Source organism: Monodon monoceros, unplaced genomic scaffold, assembly GCF_005190385.1.
Source record: "Monodon monoceros isolate NGI ecotype Baffin Bay Population unplaced genomic scaffold, NGI_Narwhal_1 Super_Scaffold_20, whole genome shotgun sequence".
Lineage (NCBI taxonomy): Eukaryota > Metazoa > Chordata > Mammalia > Artiodactyla > Monodontidae > Monodon > Monodon monoceros.
This window is the reverse complement of record NW_021703777.1, coordinates 7,495,876-7,518,874: the sequence shown is the minus strand read 5'-3', so window position 1 is coordinate 7,518,874 and position 22,999 is coordinate 7,495,876. Positions and strand designations below refer to the sequence as shown.

Sequence of the window (22,999 nt, the reverse complement as noted above, 5' to 3'; positions counted from 1 at the left end):
CATCCAGACTTTCCAATATTTATTATGTGACCCTGTGAACACTGATGTAAAGGAGTCAATGAATGTTTGGAAATTTTTTAGCAGCCAAATCCTGGCTGTTTGCAAAATTAATGTGAAGAATCTTTGGAAACATTATATACACACTTATCTATTCAAATCTTTTCGATTTGATTGCAAACAAGATTTATCTCTCATTTCCCTCTTCCAAAATATTTGTTGGTACATAAGAAGAAAATGGTTGTGATTTCTACAATATGCTGCCTGTGGTATATTTTACTGCAGCATTTCCATGTATTAAAAATTAGAAACAAGTGTTCAGTGGGAACTCAGCAATATGCATTTAATGTAAGCAATTTTTAATGTCCTGCCATTGATTGAACAAAATGTCGTAGTTGCAATCTTTCGGCACAAGGATCTCTTCTAGAGTATCCCCTGAAGGTAACTTGGTAAACTCCATGGTGGCAGAGATCTATTTCATTTTGTTCAGACTCCTGACCTAGCACTTTTTATAAGTTCAGCAATGAGGATAAAATGTTTGCTAAATCAGTGAGTCAATGCATTCATTGAATCACATTTTTATTAATTTTATGTTAGTGGTGAAATGGGCATTAGATATTTTAAATAATAAGCCAAACATAGTATTTAATCGTGAAGGAATAGTATTTAACCTCTTTTGGTGTTTCCTTAAGACAATGATCAGTTATGCCTTGTAAAGTATAGGTTAGTATAAATATGGTTCAGAATCTTGTTCTGAACAAAACCTAAAGAGCAGTGCTGCATGGATGACTATAATCTTGTTTCTTTAAAAGGTGGAGAAAGGGATATGAATATTAAGGGTCTTTTATGTGCTATGCTCTTTTGCATATATTATCTCATTTAATCTTAACAACCATACAGGGAAGTCTTTCTAATTATCATTTTTATAGATGAAGAAATAAAGCCTTTAAGTAGCTAATAATAGCAAGGTCCAATCCAGACTCCTTTGACTTCAAAGTCTGTTTCTTCTCTTACCATACCTCCTTTATACACTAGCAAAAGCAAAACCAATTCACTACTATCAAACAGCTATTAACATCCATCTGCAGAAGGCTCTCTGGTGGACATGAAAAAGAGTGACATGGACACGATCCAGAAACTAACTCAGTGGATGAATGGACATAATAGAGGCAGTGACTGAGCATTTGTCACCTAAAACTAGAGTAGAGAACTAAATTATGTTCCAGCAAAGAGTATAATAACTGGGGAGCAAGTGAAGAATGAACAGAATAACGCTTTAAACAGTACAGGGTTTAGATGGTCACTTACAGAAGTCCAATAAGTCAGTTTACCAACGGTAAGCATTTTTTGAGAACCTACTGCATATGTCCAAATGACACTAGGGTGGGTCTAGCAGGGCTTGGGGCTAGTGGTTGATAATATCCCTAGAACTTTGTCCGGAGACCGACAAGTGAGGAAAGTGAGTTATACCAGAAGGATATCAGTGTTCACCTGGACAGGTGAAGCCAGGATGTTTGGAGCCAAGAGAGATCTAACCAGTGAAGTCACTGAGCCTTTGTTCACATGTCAAGGGTAGGTTCTTTCAAGGGCCAGGAGACTTAACGTCATGTCTTAAGAGGCAGGCGGCCAAAGGCAGGACCGGTAACGTATTTCGTGGCAAATGACAATGCCAGGTCCTTATTCAAGACAGCAACTGCAGAGCACTAAACCAAGTAGGGGGCCCCGCTAACAGCTGGATCCTGTGCAGGTCGTGCACCCATAACCAGAAGGAAAATACTCTGTAAGAGCAAATGCAGCAAAAGAAGGGAGCACATTCATTGCACACCCACGGCCTTTCGCCAGTGCGCGGGCACTTACCGAACAAGATGCACTGTGGTGCTTGGCCCCAGGCGGCGACTAAGGCTGCTGCCCAGGATCCCTGGTTTCTGCCCACCGAACCAGGCAAAGCCCGAGCAGCTTGGCGCCCTGACTCCACAGGCAGAGATGAGAAACAGCGGTGGGCGGCGCTCTCCTCGCTCTCGGGAGCGGGAGGGGGGACTGCGCCGAGTCCCTGCATCCCCCGCCCGGCATCCTCGCCCCGCGCCCCTGCATCCCCGCGCCCAGGCTCCACTGGTCTGGCGGCTGCGCCTCGGGAGGGCCTGGCGGAGACCCGGACCTGCGGCGCCTGAAAGCGGGTCCGAACAGCTAGCTGCCCTTCCCGTCCCCCTTTGTCGCTCACTTCCTCCCCCCGTTCCTTCCTTCGTCCCTTGCTCTTCCCCCTGCGGCCGCTGCGCCGGCCGGACAGCGAATCTGCCTCAAATACCGAGGCTGAGCGAACCGCCCGCCGAGCCGCCCGCCGGCCCCGCCTCCTCCCGGCTCTTCCTCAGCGCGCGCCCGGCGGGTCTGGCGGGTCTGGCGGGACTGGCCGCGGCCCCCGAACGTTCACCGGCGATGGGAGGCCGGCCGTTCGGGAAGAGGACGTGACTGTCGGCGGCGAGGAGGCGCTCTTCTGCCCGGGGAAGCGCGTGGAGCGGAGAGCGGGTGAGAGCTGTCCCCGGGCGGTGTCCCCGCAGCCAGGGGGCTACTGTAGTTCCTCGGTCCTGGTGGTCGGTTCTGGGCCGCACAGCACAGCGTTTGCCAGGTACTAGCTCCGCTTTGCAGGGAAAACTGAAGAGATCGAGGGATTGGTCCGAGGTTCCGTTGGCCTTTCTGTCCAGCCCAAACCCTCATTCCCAGGCACTGCCCTATTCGTAGCTCTTGCTTAAATGTTCGGCCTGGTGGCCATGTGTGTCCCAACTGACACTTCTTGCTGTTTGGACGACAGGATCCTGAATGGAGCCAATCCTCAGCTCTAGTCAACAACCAGTGAGATTCCTTCAAAAGTCTATACAAAGGGATGGACCGGCTCTCTAGCTGTATAATGGGAGGAGATAGGTTTGAGAGAACTTGTCAACTGGCAGGGCCATTTCTAGATAATGCGCACACTTTTGACTTTGCAGAGAGGAGCTACTTCCCCAGAGGGGGACGGACGAGTGGAGGGAAGAGCTACCTCCGTCCCAGCAGAGCCTCAATTCCAACCCATGGCCAGTTTGAGAGGATTTCTGTACAGGCCCAAACTCCTACAGATAACAAAATACAAAAAGCAGCTACCAGAGGGTGCTGGCTAGGAATTCAAACCCAGCCCTGTTTCATCCCAAAGTTAATTATTTTCCACTACCAAAGTCAGGTAAGGTTAATAAGTACTTATGTATTAATAATTATGTGGAAAAAAATTCCAGAAGAGACCTGAGAACGCTGCAGCTGTTCATTGGAAACCAGGAGGGATAGAATAATTGGAAAATGTGTCAGGGGATGAAGGAGAGGACATAGTAAAAGCACATCAAGACTAAGACCAAGGGCTTCCCTGGTGGCACAGTGGTTGAGAGTCCGCCTGCCGTTGCAGGGGACACGGGTTCGTGCCCCGGTCCGGGAAGATCCCACATGCGGCTGGGCCCGTGAGCCATGGCCGCTGAGCCTGCGCATCCGGAGCCTGTGCTCTGCAGCGGGAGAGGCCACAACAGTGAGAGGCCCGCGTACTGCAAAAAAAAAAAAAAAAAAAAGACCCTTCCTTCCCGGTCTGTTCCCTGCCCAGGCTGCACAGGCTCTGGACGGGCAGGCCCAGCGGCCACGGCTCACGTGCCCAGCCGCTCCGCGGCACGTGGGATCCTCCCGGACAGGGGCACGAACCCGCGTCCCCTATTCTGGCAGGCGGACCCTCAACCACTGCGCCACCCAGGGAGGCCCTCTCTGTGGGTTTTTGTTTTGTCCGTCCCCTTCTGTGCCTTCCTTCCCCTCTCACTACCTTTCTACTTTTTTTTTTTTTTTTTTTTGCGGTACGCGGGCCTCTCACTGTTGTGGCCTCTCCCGTTGCGGAGCACAGGCTCCGGACGCGCAGGCTCCGCGGCCATGGCTCACGGGCCCAGCCTCTCCACGCCACGTGGGATCTTCCCGGACCGGGGCACGAACCCGTGTCCCCTGCATCGGTAGGCGGACTCTCAACCACTGCGCCACCAGGGAAGACCCTCTACTCTTTTTTTTTTTTTTTTTTTTTTTTAACTATCTCTCTCCCTGCCTGACTGAATTTCTTCTTAATATTCTCATACTTCTCCCTCACTCACCTACAAAATGACTGATGGCTATGAACTTTAATAAACTTACAGAATAAGAAACTTAATAATGACTATTAAAGCCCTATTTTCTTTTTCCCAAACTGATTTCTGATCTCTGCCATGTTTAGGCATACTTTTTTTTATATTTAAAAACCAGTGAAAACATTCATGTTAATTTAGTTCTGATTTTCATCACCTAATATAACTTTATACCGAAGGGGATCAGGATATGCCCCCCTACCCCCAATATGCCCCTTTGGCATGAGGATTCATTTGCGCTGAAGGCAATTAAGAATCAACGGATTGCAGAAAGAAGCCTTCTCAGCATTTCCCTTATCTAAGAGCAGAAACTTCTGAGAAATGAGGCTGTCATAAGTTCCCTCTTCAGGATGAGCTTACTCCTAGGAGAGAGATCAAAAGTAAATAGGCCGTAAATCTCCTCTCTGGGAGTTTCGTGGCCATGAAGGAGATGTAAAAGCCCACTTGCATATTCATAAATATTATCACAGGCTTTCTTATCTCCAGTTTATTCTCCTAAAAATCCTTTTCTTTCCTATGGAAACCTACTTGTTTTTTCCATAGATATTTCTCCATCTCCCTCTTTCCCCTACTAAGTTAGGTAGATAAGCCTCTGTCTTTAACCAGTTAGCTAGCTACTAGCTGCTTCCATATGAATAAGGCTTTTTTCTCCTGTTGTCTTTTTGTCAGTTTAATTCAGAGGTCCCCAAGACCTCAACCTAAGTGTACAGCAAAAGTTTTTTCCTCCTCAAATACTTCATATGCCATGATCAATATAGACCATATACTTGTTAATTGTTATGATTATGGTATCATATACCACAGTTTGTCACATTCTCCTCTTGTGGGGCACATTGATGTTTCTGATTTTTTAGTCTTTTTAAGTATCTCCTTCCTTTCGGACACTTCCCTTGCGTTCTCTGCTACATGAGATATATACAGACATACAAATGCATAATTATGGAAATATATAAAATTTGCTGCATTTGTTGTGTAGATCTTCAGTCTTGTGAAAAAAAGTAAAACTGAGACAGGCTGGGACCCAGGACACTTAGCTGCAGTGCTGCATTCTCACACCTGGACACACCTCTCATCCAGCAACAAAATACAAAGAAACTCTACAGGACTAAAAATAACTGCGTGCATGCGCAGTTGGGGCAGATTCTGGACCCAGAAGATACAAAGAGACCAAAAAAAACCCAACTGCCAATTCTGAAGAGCTGGGACCAAAAACAGGGTGTTGGGGGCAACAGCACGGTAGTGAGCGTGCCCTGTGCACTCAGCACCACCAGAGGGGTGGGCAAAACACCTAAGCTACCCCTCTGGCCGGACCCCTGGTCACAGCACTACCCTCACCCCGTTTAAGGAGCCAGCTCGCTCCCCGTCAGGGAACAAGCAAGCAAGGGAACCTGTTCCTTGTTCTCACTCCCCTGTGCTGCTACAGGGGCCCCGATAAAGCCTTCTCGTCTGGCCTCTAGTCAATTTCTATTGATTGCGGAAGGCCAAGAACCCTGGTCGGTATCAAAGCCAGGCCTCCTGAGAGTTCCTCTTCTCTATTGAGCTGATCACGGTACCAGTCCTGAACTATTGTACCTAGATTGCTTAAACACTAAACATTTATCGCAGTTGCACAAACTTGCGAGGCAATAAAGAGGTGAGGTTGGTCTGCCCAGTAAAAAATGGTTGCTTTGATTTGAGCTTCCCTCTCCTAGAGCTTCTTGTGTAGCCAGTTCAGTACATAACAAGTTTGAAGAGTTCACAAGGAGAGTGTGTCACGATTACTGCTTTTCTGTTGTAGCTTTTGGCTTTTAAAATGCAGAAGCACCGTGGAAGCAGGTTTGGTGTTTCAAAGTTCTGCCAGAAGTGTGATTTTAAGTAATGTTCATAGCCTCAGTTTATGTTGTCATTTGTTCATAATGATGACCGTAAACCTCGGTTAAATGATTACTGTGTGAACAGTACCATACTGTAGGACTACAGAAGCCTAAGATATGGCCCTTAACTCTGAGTAGTTGATAATTGGCAAAGTGAGAAACCCAAACTATGAGTGCTGAGGGACTTGTACATAACCATTGAGAGTCTTGATAATAAAAGCATGCAACATAGGATTTTTGACTCTTTGTAAACAATTCCTAAGTCTTGAGTTTGCTTCTAAATCTTAAAGAAAATTTGGAGCAACTTTTCCATACCCTGGAACATAGGAATAGATTATCATAAATTTACATGAATGCATTCTAGTGAATTCTGAAGACTCCATCATAAGCCAACATAGGCTGGGAAACAAAACAAAAGTTTGGGATACTATCAAAGGCCCTTCCATCATTTTCAAATGCTTAGCTAAGGACTGCTCTCTGTGACTGCCTCTCAGAGCACTGAGGAACGGTTAAAGCCGGGGGAAAAATTTTGCCGGGCTGGCAAAATACTTGCCTGGGGATCACCTTCCCAACCTCCCCTCCCTCATAATTTGGATTGGCTTCCTCCCCACGCCATACTACGGATTCTGATAAAAGTCTTCTCTAGCTAAAGGACTTTACTGTTCTTTGAATTAGAGGATGAAGCTGGCTGTTTGAAACCTTTCTCACTTTCCCTATTCCAAAGGCTTCAATATCTACTCAAACAAGATCAGGAATTCAAGTCCATCTACACCCTTAGGGACATACATATTTTTGAAAGATAAAGGAGGCCTCCAAGAATTAGACATGATTTTTGCTACAACTCTTCACTTTTGCACAGTGCTTCCTTTATAAGAAATAAGGGATCTTCACTGGTTCTTTGCCTTCGTAATGAAAGAGCTGGGGATTTCACAGAAGTTCCTAGGAGTGGTTGGTTTATTCCTAGTTGTCTGAAAAATAGGTGTTCCAGGGTAAGATAATATGCACTGTTAGATAGTGTGCCTAAGTCAGTAGAGGGGCTTCCATTTAAAAAGCTTCCTTCCCATAAGTTTTATCTTATTTAAGAGGTTTAAACCAGAGGTTTTCAAAACTTGTTCCACAGAACCTGGGGGGTCCTTAAACATTTTATTCTGACTTTTTGTTTGTGAGATTGTGGATATCTTTGATTTTAAAAATACATGAATATATTCTTGTGAAGATTTGTGAATTGATTAATATATTTTATCACGTACCTACTGGTATACCAGGCACAATTCTGGGGACTAAGGCTATATCAATGAACAAAGCAAATAAAAATTCATGCCCACATAGAGCGTAATTCTAGTGGAAGGAGAAAAACAAACATAATAAGTAAGGAAATTACATAATATGTTAGAAAGTGATAAGTGCTATTAACAAAAATAACATATGGTAGATCAAGAATGATAGTACGAGGAACTGCAATTTTTTTTTTGAATTCTCATAGTTGACTTTATTTTTTAAACATCTTTATTGGAGTATAATTGCTTTACAATGGTGTGTCAGTTTCTGCTTTATAACAAAGTGAATCAGTTATACATATACATATATCCCCATATCTCTTTCCTCTTGCATCTCCCTCCCTCCCACCCTCCCTGTCCCACCCCTCCAGGCGGTCACAAAGCACCGAGCTGATCTCCCTGTGCTATGCGGCTGCTTCCCACTAGCTATCTATTTTACATTCGGTAGTGTATATATGTCCATGCCACTCTCTCACTTCGTTCCAGCTTCCCCTTCCCATTCCCTGTGTCCTCAAGTCCATTCTCTAGTAGGTCTGCGTCTTTATTCCCATCCTGCCCCTAGGTTCTTCAGAACCTTTTTTTTTTTTAGATTCCATATATATGCGTTAGCATACGGTATTTGTTTTTCTCTTTCTGACTTACTTCACTCTGTATGACAGACTCTGGGTCCATCCACCCCACTACAAATAACTCAATTTCGTTTCTTTTTATGGCTGAGTAGTACTCCATTGTATATATGTGCCACATCTTCTTTATCCATTTATCTGTCGATGGGCATTTAGGTTGCTTCCATCTCCTGGCTGTTGTAAACAGTGCTGCAATGAACATTGGTGTGCATGACTCTTTTTGAATTATGGTTTTCTCAGGGTATATGCCCAGTAGTGGGATTGCTGGGTCATATGGTAATTCTATTTTTAGTTTTTTAAGGAACCTCCATACTGTTCTCCACAGTGGCTGTATCAACTTACATTCCCACCAACAGTGCAAGAGGGGAACTGCAATTTTATGTTGGGAGGTCAGGTAGGCCTCATGAGAAGTTACCATTTGAAGAAAAACTTGGAGGAAGTGAAAGAATGAGCCAAATAGATAAATAGGGGAAGAACTTTCTAGGGAAAAGGAACAGCTAGGGCAGCAGCCATGAGGTGGGTCTGTGTATGTATATTTGAGGTATAACAGGGAGATATGTCTCACTACGTTGCAATCGGTAAAGGGGAACATGAGATGAGAGGGATAGGGGTGGAAGATACAGATTACATGTAAAGGTCTTTGGCTTTTAATCTAAGAAAAATAGGAAAATAGATGCATACGTGGTGGGAAGTCTTTAAACAACAGAGATGTATATGTTCAAAAAATTATCCCCGCCTCCTAACCCCATACTTTCCAGACATTGCTGCCATTTTGAGTCATATCTTTCCAAAGGTTTTTTTATGTGATTACATACATAGATGGGTACATATAGAAATACATAGTTTTGTTTTGTGAGGGCATGTGTGTGTGTCTGTCTACATGGGTGCATTTTAACATAAGTGAACTTATATGCCCTGTGTTTATTAGCAACTTGCTTTTTATAATTAATATGTCTTGGAGATCTTTCTTTGTCAAGACAGTACATAAATTTCTATCTCATTCTTTTTTGTATAATATTCTGTTGTATGCATGCGCTCCATTTTGTTTAACCATATACCTTTATAGGTAAACATTTAGGTTCAAATTTCTCCCCTTTCCTCCCTTCCTGCCTTCCTCCTTTCCTCCCCATATTGAATTACTATTGTCTTAATATTACATTTAATAACATAAAATTACATGTTACATGAAACATGGGAGGAATTTGAAAATTAAAGTTTGTGTTACCTTCTTTCAGAAAAGCAATATGTGTTTCCTAAATTGGGAGCACTTAGATTTACCTCAATGGAAAAAAGGCCTCAGTTACTTCTTAAGCAAGGACTTATCGAATGTTTATTGTTTGGAATAAATGGGAATCATGAGAATTTGAGCCCAGGTACTCTGAGCTTTGCTAAGAGTTTACTCAGTCAGCTTACCTAAGTCGACCATGGGTCTATATCAGTTAGGAAGCAAGTGAGAGGCCCACGTACCGCAAAAAAAATAATAATAATAAAAAAAATAAAAGAACCCTGGAGGAGTTATTTCTTCATGATCAGAGTTTCTATTTGGGGTGATGAAAAAGTTTTGGAAATGGATAGTGGTGATGGTTACATAACATTGTAAATGTAATTAATGCCACTGAATCAGACACTTAAAAATGGCTAAAATTTTATGTTATATGTATTTTGCCACAATAAAAATGATAAAAAGAAATAGATGGGACTTCCCTGGTGGCACAGTGGTTAAGAATCCGCCTGCCAATGCGGGGGACACGGGTTCGAACCCTGGTCCGGGAAGATCCCACATGCCAGGGAGCAACTAAGCCCGTGCATCACAGCTACAGAAGCCCACATGCCCTAGAGCCCGTTCTCCGCAACAAGAGAAGCCACCGCAATGAGAAGCCTGTGCACTGCAATGAAGAGTAGCCCCCGCTCTCTGCAACTAGAGAAAGCCTGCGTGCAGCAACGATGACCCAATGCAGCCAAAAGATTTTTAAAATATAAATAAATAAATTTTAAAAAGAAAAGAAAAAAAGAAATAGATGGAATTTCTTAACAGCTTGCATTTCATTTCAGTAAATATTTATTGACTGCCTGAGCTGTGCTTAGGTATGCACGGTAGAGAGGAAAATCAGGATAGTGACTTGACTATAAAGAGGACTTCCAGCAAGGCGAGTTCAGTAATCGGCGTTTCACTTATCTCATGATATTGTTATTCCAGCTCTCTAAGGAAAGCACTATTGTTACCACCATTTTATGTTGAGAAGCCTTGGATCAAAAAACTGGTCACGGGTGGTAAAGAGTGGAGCCAGAAGCTCTTAGTATGTGTCAGATTTTGTCACTCGACATCCTTCATGTTTTCGGAATCTGAAATGCCTATTTAATACAACCTTAACTTCCTGTTATACTTCTGGTTTAGAAAAGAACATTAGAAGGATAGCGGGTTCCAAATATAGTTCTTCTCTTCAAATCTCTAGTGGGCCTTTGCACTGAAACCTAATGCTGGCTGTGCTTTGGTTTCTTTCACTTCCTTTCCAAATCTGTGTTATCTTCCTGCTTGTATTCTTTTGCTAGAAGACAGAGCTTGTGAAAGGAGGCCCCTGTTACGTCACATCTAGCAAAAGACAGGAAGTTTACACAGAGCAAAACTATTTGCTAGAATCGGTTTTTATCCTTGCTAAAGTTGCCATGAGTGTCGGAGATACTGTTGTCAGGATTCTCTTGCACAAAGGAAAAGATATAAAAATATCTCTCTGACACGTGAATTTCTTCCTTTTTTATCCCCTTGCCAGGAACGTCGGAAAAGGATCCCAGGCTGGTTAGAGGCATTAGGTTGTCTGTTTGAATCCCAGTGATCGAGAAGGAAATGTGGTTAATAACCAGCTAACAGTGGAGAAAAAAGGAACTCAAGGAGATAGGAGAACTGGACATTATCCCACGGCTAGCTTATTTGGAAAGCCTCAGTCTTTCTGGTAGTTGGAAGACCTAGCCGGGAGCTGGTAAGTTTCCTCTCTGGTGCTTCCTCTTGCACCTTGAGAGCTGGAAGGAAGGGAAGCTCCTGGACTTTAATAGACGCGGACCTTGGTTGAAGTCTCTGTGGGAAAGCCCACAAGAGTCCAAATCTTCTCAGTATCACCACTGCCTCTCTACCAAGGTGCTTTCCTTCCAGCATCACAGATCATAACGGAGGTGAGTTGTTTGTTTTTGTTTTTTTCAAATGTTCACACTGAGTGGAGAATCTTGATTCTTTTTTGGTATGTGCTTTTAACAAGTGTGTCAATTAAACCAGTGCTTCTCGTACTTGAATGTGTGTATGAATCACCTGGAGATGTTGTTAAAAAGCAGCAGAATTCAGTGGGCCTGAGACTCTGCATATCTGACACGTTCCCAGGTGACCTCAGTGCTGCTGGCCCATGAACCACGGGTAACAACGGCTAACACCCTCTCGGTGTATTGCTTTTGGGGGAAAGGGGTTGGGAGATGCTGGCAGAATGAAGGCATTTGGCTGAGCACATGATTTATGTAGAGTGCCTGGGAGGAAAATCAGACACCATTGTGCCCAGGTTGTACCTGCTTTGATGGACAGTCTCAGAGTTTGGGGGGTTGTGTTAAATAGTTCCTAGATGTGGTAAGCCACGTCACCCCAAGTGAGAGAGGATGTTGGTCTGCTCCTTAGACCGCATGGGTCACTTTGAGCAGAGCCAGAAACATTTTTGCAATTTTGGGGAATAAGTATCCACATCGTGCCTTAACTGGGGTAGCTAGCGGTCATTTGAACGTTTCAGCTTCAGTCGAAAATTACACATCTAGAAAAATAACTGGTGTCTTCCTCCTACCATTTGGAGGTGAAGATTGTACAGCGTGCGAATCTGTGATGCAGTTTAAAGTCAGTTGGAGTATGGAATATGATTGATGTGTTTTCTCTTCTTGTGAGAGTGTTCCTCTTTAAATCGAGCAGCCCCCCTGTCCTAAGTGATACATATTTATCAGAAAGTTGCTTTTAATCCGAAAGCCACAAGCCAAGAGGGCAAAAAATGAATAACAGGGAGGGTACCTATTCTGTGCCTCTTGAGGGGAGAAGCAAACAATGGGAGAAGAAAAGGGAAAGAAAGGCAAGTTGTGGCCAGGGAAGTCAGGTGTGCGAAGTGAACACAAGAAACCCCAGCGTGATAATAGATTTCTTTCCCTCACATGCATGGGAGTTTTTTTAGAGCAGTAGCTCGCGTCTTCCTCAGCTAGAAAAATGTGCTTGAGACAGAATAGGTAAATTTAAAATTGCATTTTTTTTTGTTTTGTTTTTTTTTTTGCGGTACGCGGGCCTCTCACTGTTGTGGCCACTCCCGTTGCGGAGCACAGGCTCCGGACGCACAGGCTCAGCGGCCATGGCTCACGGGCCCAGCCGCTCCGCGGCATGTGGGATCTTCCCAGACCGGGGCACGAACCCGTGTCCCCTGCATCGGCAGGCGGACTCTCAACCACTGCGCCACCAGGGAAGCCCTAAAATTGCATTTTTAATGAACATGCTGGAACTATTTGTCATTGAGTCAAGGACAGTCAATGGAATCAAAGGTCAGTGGCGTGAACAGGCCTGGTGAGGCTCAGTATGAATCCATTAAACCATCCCAGACCGAGGGGTGTTGCTTCTGTTTGAAATAAACGTCAAATAACATTCCTTTCCATTATGGAGCATAATGGGGGTGTTACTTAAAAATTCAACAACTTACTTGGCACAAACGCTGACTAATCAAAACAGAAGCTGCTGTAAAGAGCCCACACCAAAGCAGACCACACTGATAGGCAGTAAGAAGCGCGCAGGGCTGAGTATCAGCCTAAGCTAAGCCTTCATGAACTTCTATGGGGGGAGAAATTGTAAAGCTACAGATGAGTTTAGAGACATATGATCGTAGTCCTACCACCATCTGTCAGCGCTTTGGCCCCATTCTCTCAGGTGAGGCCACTTCCCTGACTTTCCAAGCCTGGAGCAACCCCTCATTCCGGCTGTGTTATCTCCTGCAACCTTCACTAAAGAAAGTAGGGATCTCTTCAGTCACTGCAAGTGACTCAAATTCCTATCCATTTCCTGAGCAGAAGGGAAAATGCGTATATTCTTTTGTAAACAGATACAGCAGAAAAGGAAACTTGATCAGCACGCTATCCTTCCATACAAAGCTTTGTCACATATCTCACCCTGCTTGATTTTTCACAGCCATTATGGGGTACACGTCAAGGGGATTATTATTTTTACCTGTCAGTGAAGAAACTGAGGCTCCAATTAAGCAATTTCTGAAAAGTCACACAGCTGGTTAGTAGGTGTGTTGGATTGAAACTTGGCCGTTTGCTGTAAGTTCAGGTTTATCCTGTACTTTTCTTCATCCTGTCAAGCATCCTCTCAAAACCTATGACAACCGTTATTGTTCTCTGCTAGGATTTGTTTGCTTTTAATGTCAAAATTTGAAACGTTTGTGCATTAAAAAGAATCCTGTTTCTAGGATTGTCAGAATTATCCACGTTTGTCATAACCTTTGCATCCATTAGCGTCTCTACCCCCTAGGAATAAGCATTTTAGAGCAGGGCTTCGCAGACTTTATTGTGATTGAAAATCACCTGGGGAGCTTGCTAAAACTCAGATTCCTGGGCCCTAACTTCAGAGATCTGATTCAGTAGGTCAGGGCCCAGGCCTGAGAATTCGCATGTCTAATAGCTCACAGGTGATTTGAATGCTACCATCCAGAGACCATGCTTTTAGACTACAGGCATAGCTTCGGTCAGTATTTTTAAAGAACATATTTATAGTTTAGTGAGGAGGCTTTGTGTGCTTAACAACAGAGATTATAGAGTCAGAATTCCTGGGTTTGAATATTGATGCCATCACACTTATAAGCTGTGCGATCCTGGAGGACTTAACCATTCTGTGCCTCAGTTTCCTAATCTGTAAAATGGAGACAATGATACCACCTGCCTCATATGGTGGTTGTGAGGATTAAATGACTTAACAGTGCCAGGCACAGACTATCTCTATGTGTCTTTGCTCTTATTATTTCTGAGTCTTGCTCAATTCATAATTATACTTTATAGTAGAAACACCAACAGCAAGAAGATATTGCGTGACCAGGTATCAAATGCTGTTCTTTGATGTAGGTGTTACCCCAGGACTTAATCATGAGTTACACATGTTCTTACGCGCGTATAAGTAGGTGTCCTGAGCTGTCAGCTAGCGCTTCCCACCGAGGGGGTAGAGAGCAGATGCTGGTGAGACGTTGGCAAGGGCCCGATCACGCCAGGCTTTACATGTCATCTTAAAAGCTTGAACTTAACTCGGACAGCGATGGAAGACATCAATGTAGTTTGAAGCTGGGGAGTGCAATCAGAGTTGCATTTTAGAAGTGTCTCCTGCTGCAGTATGGAGGCCAGTTTGGGAAAAGGTTAGACTACAGGCAGAGAGCTGTTTAAATAGACTGTTGCAACCATCATGGAGAGAATTAATAAAGGCTCAAACGAAGGCAGTAGAGTAAAGCTCAGAGCAGGAATCCCATGGTTCAGGTGATGGAATGGAGCGTACGCCATGACTCAGAAAGGAAATGTGATACTGTGTTAAAACTCCTTCGCTTATGCCTCTTCTCTCCATCGAAGCTCCAGGAGGCTGAGGACTGAGCCTAACTTCTATGTAGTCCCAGCCCCTAACTCCTAGTAGGTCTTTGATGGATGTTCGGTAGGTGAATGGTTGAGGGAGAATAAATCAAATCCTCCTTGTGGTCAACAAGCGTCTATGTGACCTGGCCCCTGTATACCTCTCCAACCTCATCTCCCTTCTCTCTCATCTTTGTTCTTATCACGCTGGCCTTCCTTCAGGCCTTTGAAAATGCCCAGCTGTGGCCACCAGTCCAGAGGGCTTCAGACTACTGCCCTTGGGGCAAATTTGTCTTGCCACCTATCTTTTTTATTGAATGAAGTATTCTTTAAATTCTATAGTGCTTCACAGTTTTCGAAAGTTTCACAAGGATGATTTCATATATCCCATAATAACCCCCCTTTTTGTAACCCCCTCCTCCTGTATTGCCCCCCCTTCCCTCTCCCCACTGGTAACCACTAATTTGTTCTCTATACCTGTTAGTCTACTTCTTTTTTGTTATATTCACTAGTTTGTTGTATTGTTTAGATTCCACATATAAATGATATAGTACAGTATTTGTCTTTCTCTGTCTGACTTATTTCACTTAGCAAAATGCCCTCCAAGTCCATCCATGTTGATGCAAATGGCAAAATTTCATTCTTTTTAATGACTGAATAGTATTCCATTGTACATATATACACCACATCTTCTTTTTCCATCCATCTGTTGGGGGACACTTAGGTTGCTTCTATACGTTGGCAATTGTACATAATGCTGCTGTGAACCCTGGGGTGCATGTATCGGTTTTTGGGTTTTTTTTTGTTTTTTTGCATGTATCATTTTGAATTAGGGTTTTGGGGTTTTTTTGCATATATACCCATCAGTGGAATTGCTGGGTCATATGATAGTTCTATTTTTAGTTTTTTGAGAACTCTCCATACTGTTCTCCACAGTGACTGCACCAATTTACATTCCCACCAACAGTGAAGGAGGGTTCCCTTTTCTCCACACCCTCTCCACCTCTTGTTATCTGTGACAGGTGTGAGGTGATAGCTCATTGTGGTTTTGTTTTGCATTTCCCTGATGGTTAATGATTTTGAGAATCTCTTTCCACTTATTTTTATAAAGTTTTATTAGAACACAGCCACACCCATTTGATTATGTATTATCTATGGCTACTTTAGTGCTACAGTAGCAGGGTAGAGTAATTGTGACAGAGACCACATGGCCTGTGAAACCCAAAATGTTTACTGTCTTTCCTTTTACAGGAAAAATTTTGCCAATTCCCTGCTCTAGTTCTTTGGAATTGCTGTGGTCTCTGATTTAAAACTCTACCCTCGGGAATTTCCTGGCAGTCCAGTGGTTAAGACTTGGCGCTCTCAGTTCCCGGGGTACCGGTTCAATCCCTGGTCAGGGAACTAGGATCCCGTAAGCCGTGTGGTGCAGCCCCCCAATAACAAACAATAAAACCTCTACCCTCAGCAAAGCTACAGTAATTGAAACTGTGGTATTGGCATAAAGACATACAGACCAATGGAACAGAAGAGAGAGCCCAGAAATAAACTCTCATATATAGGGTCAAATGATTTTCTGCAGAGGTACCAAGACCATTCAGTGGGGAAAAGACAGCCTTTCCAACAAACGGTGCTGGGAAAACTGGATATCCACATGCAAAAGAATTAAGTTAGACCCTTATCTTATACCATATACAAAAATTAAGTTAAAATGCATCAAAGACCCAAACATAAGAGCTAAACGTGTAAAATTCTTAGATGAGGACATAGGGGAAGAGCTCATGACATTGGATTGGCAGTGATTTCTTGAATATGACACCAAAAGCACAGGCAGCAACAAAAAAAAACTAGATAAACTGGACTTCATCAAAATTTTAAAGTTTTATTCATCAAAAGACATTATTAAGAGAGTAAAAAGACAACCCACAGAATGGCAGAAAAATATTTGCAAATCGTATATCTGATGAGGGGTTAATATCTAGGATATAAAGAACTCTTACAGCTCAATAGCAATAAAAGCCAAACAACCCAATTTAAAAAGGGTAAAGGACTCGAAGAGACATTTCTCCAGAGAAGATATACAAATGGCCAAGAAGCGCATGAAAAGATGCTCAACACCACTAATCATTAGAGAAATGTAAAGTCAAAACCACGAGATAGCACTTCATACCCACTAGGATGGCCCTAATTAAAAAAAAAACAGGAAAACAACAAGTATTGGCATAGATGTGGAGAAACTGGCACCTTTGTGCTTTGCTAGTAGGACTGTAAAATGGTGTACCTGCTATGGAAAACAGTTTGGAAAACTGTATGGAAAACTCTGTCTCAAATTAAACAGAGTTCCCATATGATCCAGCAATTGCACTTCTGGGTATATACCAAAAGAATTGAAGGAGGGCACTCAAACAGATATTTGTACACCCATATCCACAGTAGCATGATTCACGATCGTCAAAAGGTGGAAGCAAACCAAGGGTCCATTGACCGATGAATACCACAAAATGTGGTATATGCATACAATGGAATAGTATTTCTGCCTTAAAAATTTTGACACATTCTACAGCATAGATGAATCATGATGACATTGTGCTAAGTGAAATATACCAGTTATCAAAGGACAGATGTTGTGGGACTTCCCTGGTGGCGCAGTGGTTAGGAATCCTCCTGCCAGTGCAGGGGACATGGGTTCAAGCCCTGGTCGGGGAAGATCCCACATGCCTCGGGGCTACTAAGCCCATGCAACACAACTACTGAACCTGTGCTCTAGAGCCCGCGAGCCACAACTACTGCGAATGCCATGACTGCTGAAGCCCGCACACCTAGAGCCCATGCTCTGCAACAAGAGAAGCCACCGCAGTGAGAAGCCCGAGCACCGCAACGAAGAGTAGCCCCCTTTCGCTGCAACTAGAGGAAGCCCGCACACAGGGTGCACGCAGCAACGAAGACCCAACGCGGCCGAAAATAAATAAATAACTTTATTTTAAAAAGACAAATATTGTATGATTTCACTTATATGCGGTACCTATAGTGGTCAAATTCATAGAAACAGAAAGTAGAATGGTGGCTGCCACCAGTAGGAGAGTGAAGTGAGCAGTTACTGCCTAATGGGGACAGAGTTTCAGTTTGGGAAAATGAAAAAAGTCCTGGAGATGATGGTGGTGATGGTTGCACAACAATGTGGATGTCCTTCATGTCACAAAACTCTGCCCTTAAAAATGGTAAATTTTGTGTTTTAGATATTTTACCTCGATGAAAGGAAAAATCCCTCCTACCCTCAGGTCTTTGCATGGCTGGCTCTTACTTATTTTTCAGTTTTCAGCTAAAATGGTATCTCCTCAAGGAAACCTCCCATTATGTTATGTGACTTCCTGTAGGACATACCACTATCCGAAATGACCTTCTTAATACATTTATATACATATTTATTATCTGGCTTCATTAGAATGTAAGCTTCCTGAGGATGGGGCCTTTGTTATTACAGTGCATATCCTAATGCTTAGTTCTTGGCACATAGTAGATGCTCAATAAATATTTGTGGTTTAGGGGAACAAAACCTCCTACCCTGAAATGTGTCTCCACGGCTTGAGAATTATTTTGGGCTGATTGTTTTTAAGAAATAAAAGGCTCAGGAAGTCTTTCTTTTTACCTCCCCCTTAACTGCCTAAAAGAATTTAGGTAAAGGGCCTGGTTCAGGAAGGACACTACCACCTGAGATATCTGTAAAGAATAGGGGCTAGGTGTGGTAGGGGGAGGTTGGCAGGGCCTGGAGACCAAAGTTTTCTCTGCGTCTCATTGTCTGTGCACAGAATAGCAAACATTTGGTTACCAAACATTTGCTTTTCCATCTCCATGTGAATTGCCTTCCTCCCATTTGAAGTCCCTACCCCCTTTTCCTTATCTCAGATGGCGTATAAGCCTCAATTGCCTAACTTGTCCTTGGGCCTCATATTCTTTTAGAGGTCCTGTATGTACATGATTAAATTTCCTTTTTTTTCCTGTTAATCTGTCTCATGCCAATTTAATTCCTAGACCAGCTACAAGAACCTAGAACGGTAGAGAACACTTTTTTCACTCCCCAACTGTTGAATAAACTAATAAAAATAGCTTAGTGAAAAAAAAGGGCTCTAACTGGAGGTTGTGTTAATAAATGTACTCTGTGGGAGGTTTGTTTTTTTTTAATTGAAGTATATTGAAGTTGATTTACAATGTTGTGTTAATTTCTGCTGTACAGCAAAATGATTCAGTTATACATACATATATATACACACACATTCTTTTCTATATTTTTTTCCATTATGGTTTATCCCAGGATATTGAATATAGTTCCCTGTGCTATACAGTAGAACCTTGATAATCCATTCTATATATAATAGTTTGCATCTACTAACCCCAATCTCCCACTCCATCCCTCCCCAACCTCCACCCCACTTGGCGATGACAAGTCTGTTCTCTGTGTCTGTGAGTCTGTTTCTGTTTCGTAGGTAAGTTCATTTGTGTCATATTTTAGAATCCACATATAAGTGATATCATACGGTATTTTTCTTTCTGACTTAACTTCACTTAGTATCATAATCTCTAGGTCCATCCATGTAGCTGCAAAGGGCATTGTTTCATTCTTTTTTTACGGCTGAGTAATATTCCATTGTATATATGTGCCACATCTTTATCCATTCATCTGTCGATGGACATTTAGGCTGTTTCCATGTCTTGGCTATTGTGAATAGTGCTGCTGTGAATATAGGGGGGCGTGCAACTTTCTGAATTATAGTTTTGTCTGGATGTATGCCCAGGAGTGGGATTGCTGGATCACATGGCATCTCTATTTTCAGTTTTTTGAGGAACCTCCATACTGTTTTCCATAGTGGCTACATCAACTAACATTGTCCATGGGAGTTTTAAATGTAAAATAGTCAAAAGTTAAAAGTCAAACCGAAAATTTAACTTCAGTTGTATTAGCTGTGATGGTTGAGTGAGAAGGAGTGAAGAAGAAATCAATCAAACATATTTGTGTGAAGTATTTCCCTTCACTGACTCTGCATATGAACTTCCTTCTCACCCTCCCAATTCCCAGGACTTCAGTAATTCCCCTCTTTCATCTCCGTGCATTACCCATCATTTACCTGCTATCTATGACTGCTTTCATGCTACAGTGCCAGAGTGGAGTGGTTACAGCAAGGGCATGGCCCACAGCCTAAAATATTTATTATCTAGCCTTTCACAGAAAGAAACCTGCAACCAGTCTCTTATGTAGGTAAAGATAATAGACTAGAGACATTTGTTTACTCTTCTCCAAGAACTTTAATGATATTCATGTAAGTCGGTCTAGAAATATGTATTGAGCACCTACTATGTGTCAGGCACAGTCTTAGGCATGGGGGATAGAACAGTGAATGAAATAGAACCCGGCTCTTGTAAAGCTCACCTTCCAGTGGGAGAAGACAGATAATAAACAGTAACTAAATCTGTATAGTATAGTACGTTAGAGGGTGAGAAGTGCTAGAGAGAAACACATAGTAAAGGAAGGGGTAGTCAAGAAGGCAAAGGGAGGTTTTACAATTTTAAATAGAGCAGAGGAAAGCATGTAGGTCAAGGAAAGGGAGGCAGGCTTATGTCTAGCATGTTAGAGAAGCACCTAGGCAGCCCGTGTGGATGGAGGAATTATCCCTCTCTGTGTTCCCCACAGCGTCACATTCTGGCTCTGTGCTATATTGGCTGCTGGTTTAAGGCATGTACCCCATGCTGTAGGTCAGCATCCCAACCTTGCCTCCTGTCCCAGCTGGCACTATAATCGAGCCTTCAACATGCCAGTTCACTGTCCTGTCAAGCCAGCTACTTCTACATGATGGGGTATGTAGTGGATTTTTAGAGCATAAACCTATTTCCAAACCTCTCTGACCCCAAATACGCCCATGGTCAAAGACAGTATTGTGTGGTATACCATGACAATGGATGAGACATTCTGTAACTTCATGATGGTAGTGTTGGCAGAAGGCTCTGCAGGCAGGGAAAGTAGACTTTTTCCTAGAAGATGTAGCCGTCCCTGAGGTCATATAAAGAGCTGTTCCCTTTAGGGTGGAAGGAGTCCACCATAATCAACTGCTACTAGATAGCCACCTGTCACCCTGGACAGTGGTGCCATATCAGTGACTTAGTATTGGCTTCGGCTGTTGGCAGATTGGGCACAGTTACAGCAGTAGTTATAGCCACTTAGAGGAGCGAAAACCATGTTATTAGCATACACCTTCTTCTGTGCTGCCATGGCTACTTTGTATATGGACCCATTTAGCAAAGCCCTGGGATGCCTGGAGAAGGGGGCTTCCTGACATTCACAAAATGGATCCTCTTGATCATCTGATTTTTTGACAGCTCCCACCATCGTGGATACCCTCTACTGGGTATATACATGACATACAAATATTCTCACACTTTGTGTCTACTCCAAAAGGCCCATACGTGGTCCATCTTGTCACCAAGTTTTCAATTAGGTCTTTCTAAGTCCCCAACCAGCTGGCCAATCCAGTAGCCACTGCCCAGGAATCATTATAGATCTTTGTACCCCAGGCCATGAAATAAATAACCAGATACATCCCTCCACGTTCTGTCCACTTGGAGGGCTTCATTCAGCATGGTCCTCTGTGGTCATGCCTGAGTGGGTTATGGTACAGTGGACATCCACTTTAGTCAGGGTAGCATCATTTGCAGATCTATCTGAGGACTAGACTTGTGCTTTATTCCTTCTGTGAACTGTTCACTGGGAATTCCCCAAGAGGACACTTGTCTAGGTTGAGGAAAATGTAGAGAAGGGATAGGAAAAGGTACCTTGGAAGTTGGAGCCAACTGGTCATACATATTAATTGTGCCTTCTCGACCTGCTGGGGCCCAGCCTCCTTGATACTGGTTCCTTATTACAATAAAAATGTTGCTGTGTACATCCAGTTTTATGGTTCATGATGGGAAATTCAGGTGGCGTGGTCACTTGGTGCCATCTGGTCATGTGTTTAGTCTCAATCACGAGGGCTAGTAGCAAGCCAGGAGCTGCTTTTCAAGCAGAGAATATTTGTCATCAGAGGAGGCTCTGGCCTTACCAAACCCCTAGAGGTCCGTGCAGTGATAATTGAGCTTGCGTCAAGCTGTATATAGAATCTCTCTCTGCAACAGATACTTTTAATACCATTTAGCCTGCTAGGTCTTGAGCCCAGGTGTCAGGGCAGCTTCTCTTGAAGCCTGGAGGGCTTTCTTATACCTGGCCCTACTCAAAAATGGTAGCTTTACAAGTTATCAAATGAATGGGTTGCACAAATATTGCATACATCACCTTCAAATTTGAAAGATTTGGCAAATATGGTGGAGGAAATCTAGAAGTCTCTTTTAATTGCTTCAGTTTTTTTTTTCTTTTCTTCCTTGAGTTCAGTTAACATTGATTTATAACATTATAAAAGTTTCATGTGTACAACATTATATTTCTCTGCAAGCAATGACAGTTTTACCTCTTCCTTTCCAAATTGAATGCCTTTATTTCTTTTTCTTGCCTAATTGCCCTAGCTGTGACTTCCAATACTATGTTGAATAGGAGCAGTGAGAGTGGGAATCCTTTTCTGATATTAGAGGGATAGCTTTCAATTTTTCACCATTGAATATGATGCTAGCTGTGGGTTTGTCATGTATGGCCTTTATTATGTTGAGGTATGTCCCTACTATACCAATTTTACTGAGAGTTTTTATGATAAATCGGTATTGAATCTTGTCAAAACCTTTTTCTGCATCTATTGAGATGATCATATGGGTTTTACCCTTCATTTTGTTAATGCGGTGTATCACATTCGTTGATTTGCAAATGTTGAACCATCCTTGAGTCCCTGGAATAAACCCCACTTGCTCGTGGTGTATGATCCGTTTGATATATTGTTGAATTTGGTTTGCTAATATTTTGTTGAGGATTTTTGCATCTGTGTTCATCAGGGATATTAGCCTTTAATTTTCTTTTTTTTGTGCTGTCTCTGTCTGGTTTTGGCATCAGGGCGATGGCCTCGGAAGATAAGTTAGGAAGTGTTCTCTTCTCTTCAATTTTTGGTACTATTTTGAGAAAGAGCTATTAAATCTTCTTTGAATGTTTGATAGAATTTGCCTGTGAAGCCACCTGGTCCTGGGCTTTGGTTTTGGGGAGCTTTTTGATTACTGCTTCAATCTCTGTATTAGTCATCAGTCTATTCCGATTTTCTGTTTCTTCCTCATTCAGTCTTGGAAGGTTGTATGATTCTAAGAATTTATCCCATTTCTTCTAGGTTGTCCAATATGTTGGTGTATAGCTGTTCATAATATTCTCTTATAACCCTTTGCATTTCTATGGTATCTGTTTTCATTTCTCCTCTTTCACTTTTGATTTTATCTACCAGGACCTTCTCTCTTTTTTTCTTAGTGAGTCTAGATAATGGTTTGTCAATTTTGTTTATTTTTTTCAGAGAATCAGTTCTTAGATTCAT

At 42.8% G+C, this 22,999-nt stretch overlaps 1 protein-coding gene across 3 annotated transcripts in view; it reads left to right on the top strand.

The window, feature by feature from the left end:
- The first annotated feature begins 2,347 nt into the window (after positions 1 to 2,347).
- ABCG2 (ATP binding cassette subfamily G member 2 (Junior blood group)) overlaps positions 2,348 to 22,999 on the top strand; it is a 140,066-nt gene continuing 119,414 nt past the window's right edge. The window contains exons 1-2 of one of the 3 annotated variants that reach the window (XM_029234619.1): positions 2,348 to 2,517; positions 10,688 to 11,084. The gene's annotated coding sequence lies outside the window, so the exon portion shown is untranslated. Of the gene's footprint in view, positions 2,618 to 10,569; positions 11,085 to 22,999 lie in introns of those variants that run through there. The other 2 variants (XM_029234620.1, XM_029234618.1) reach the window with 2 other exon arrangements.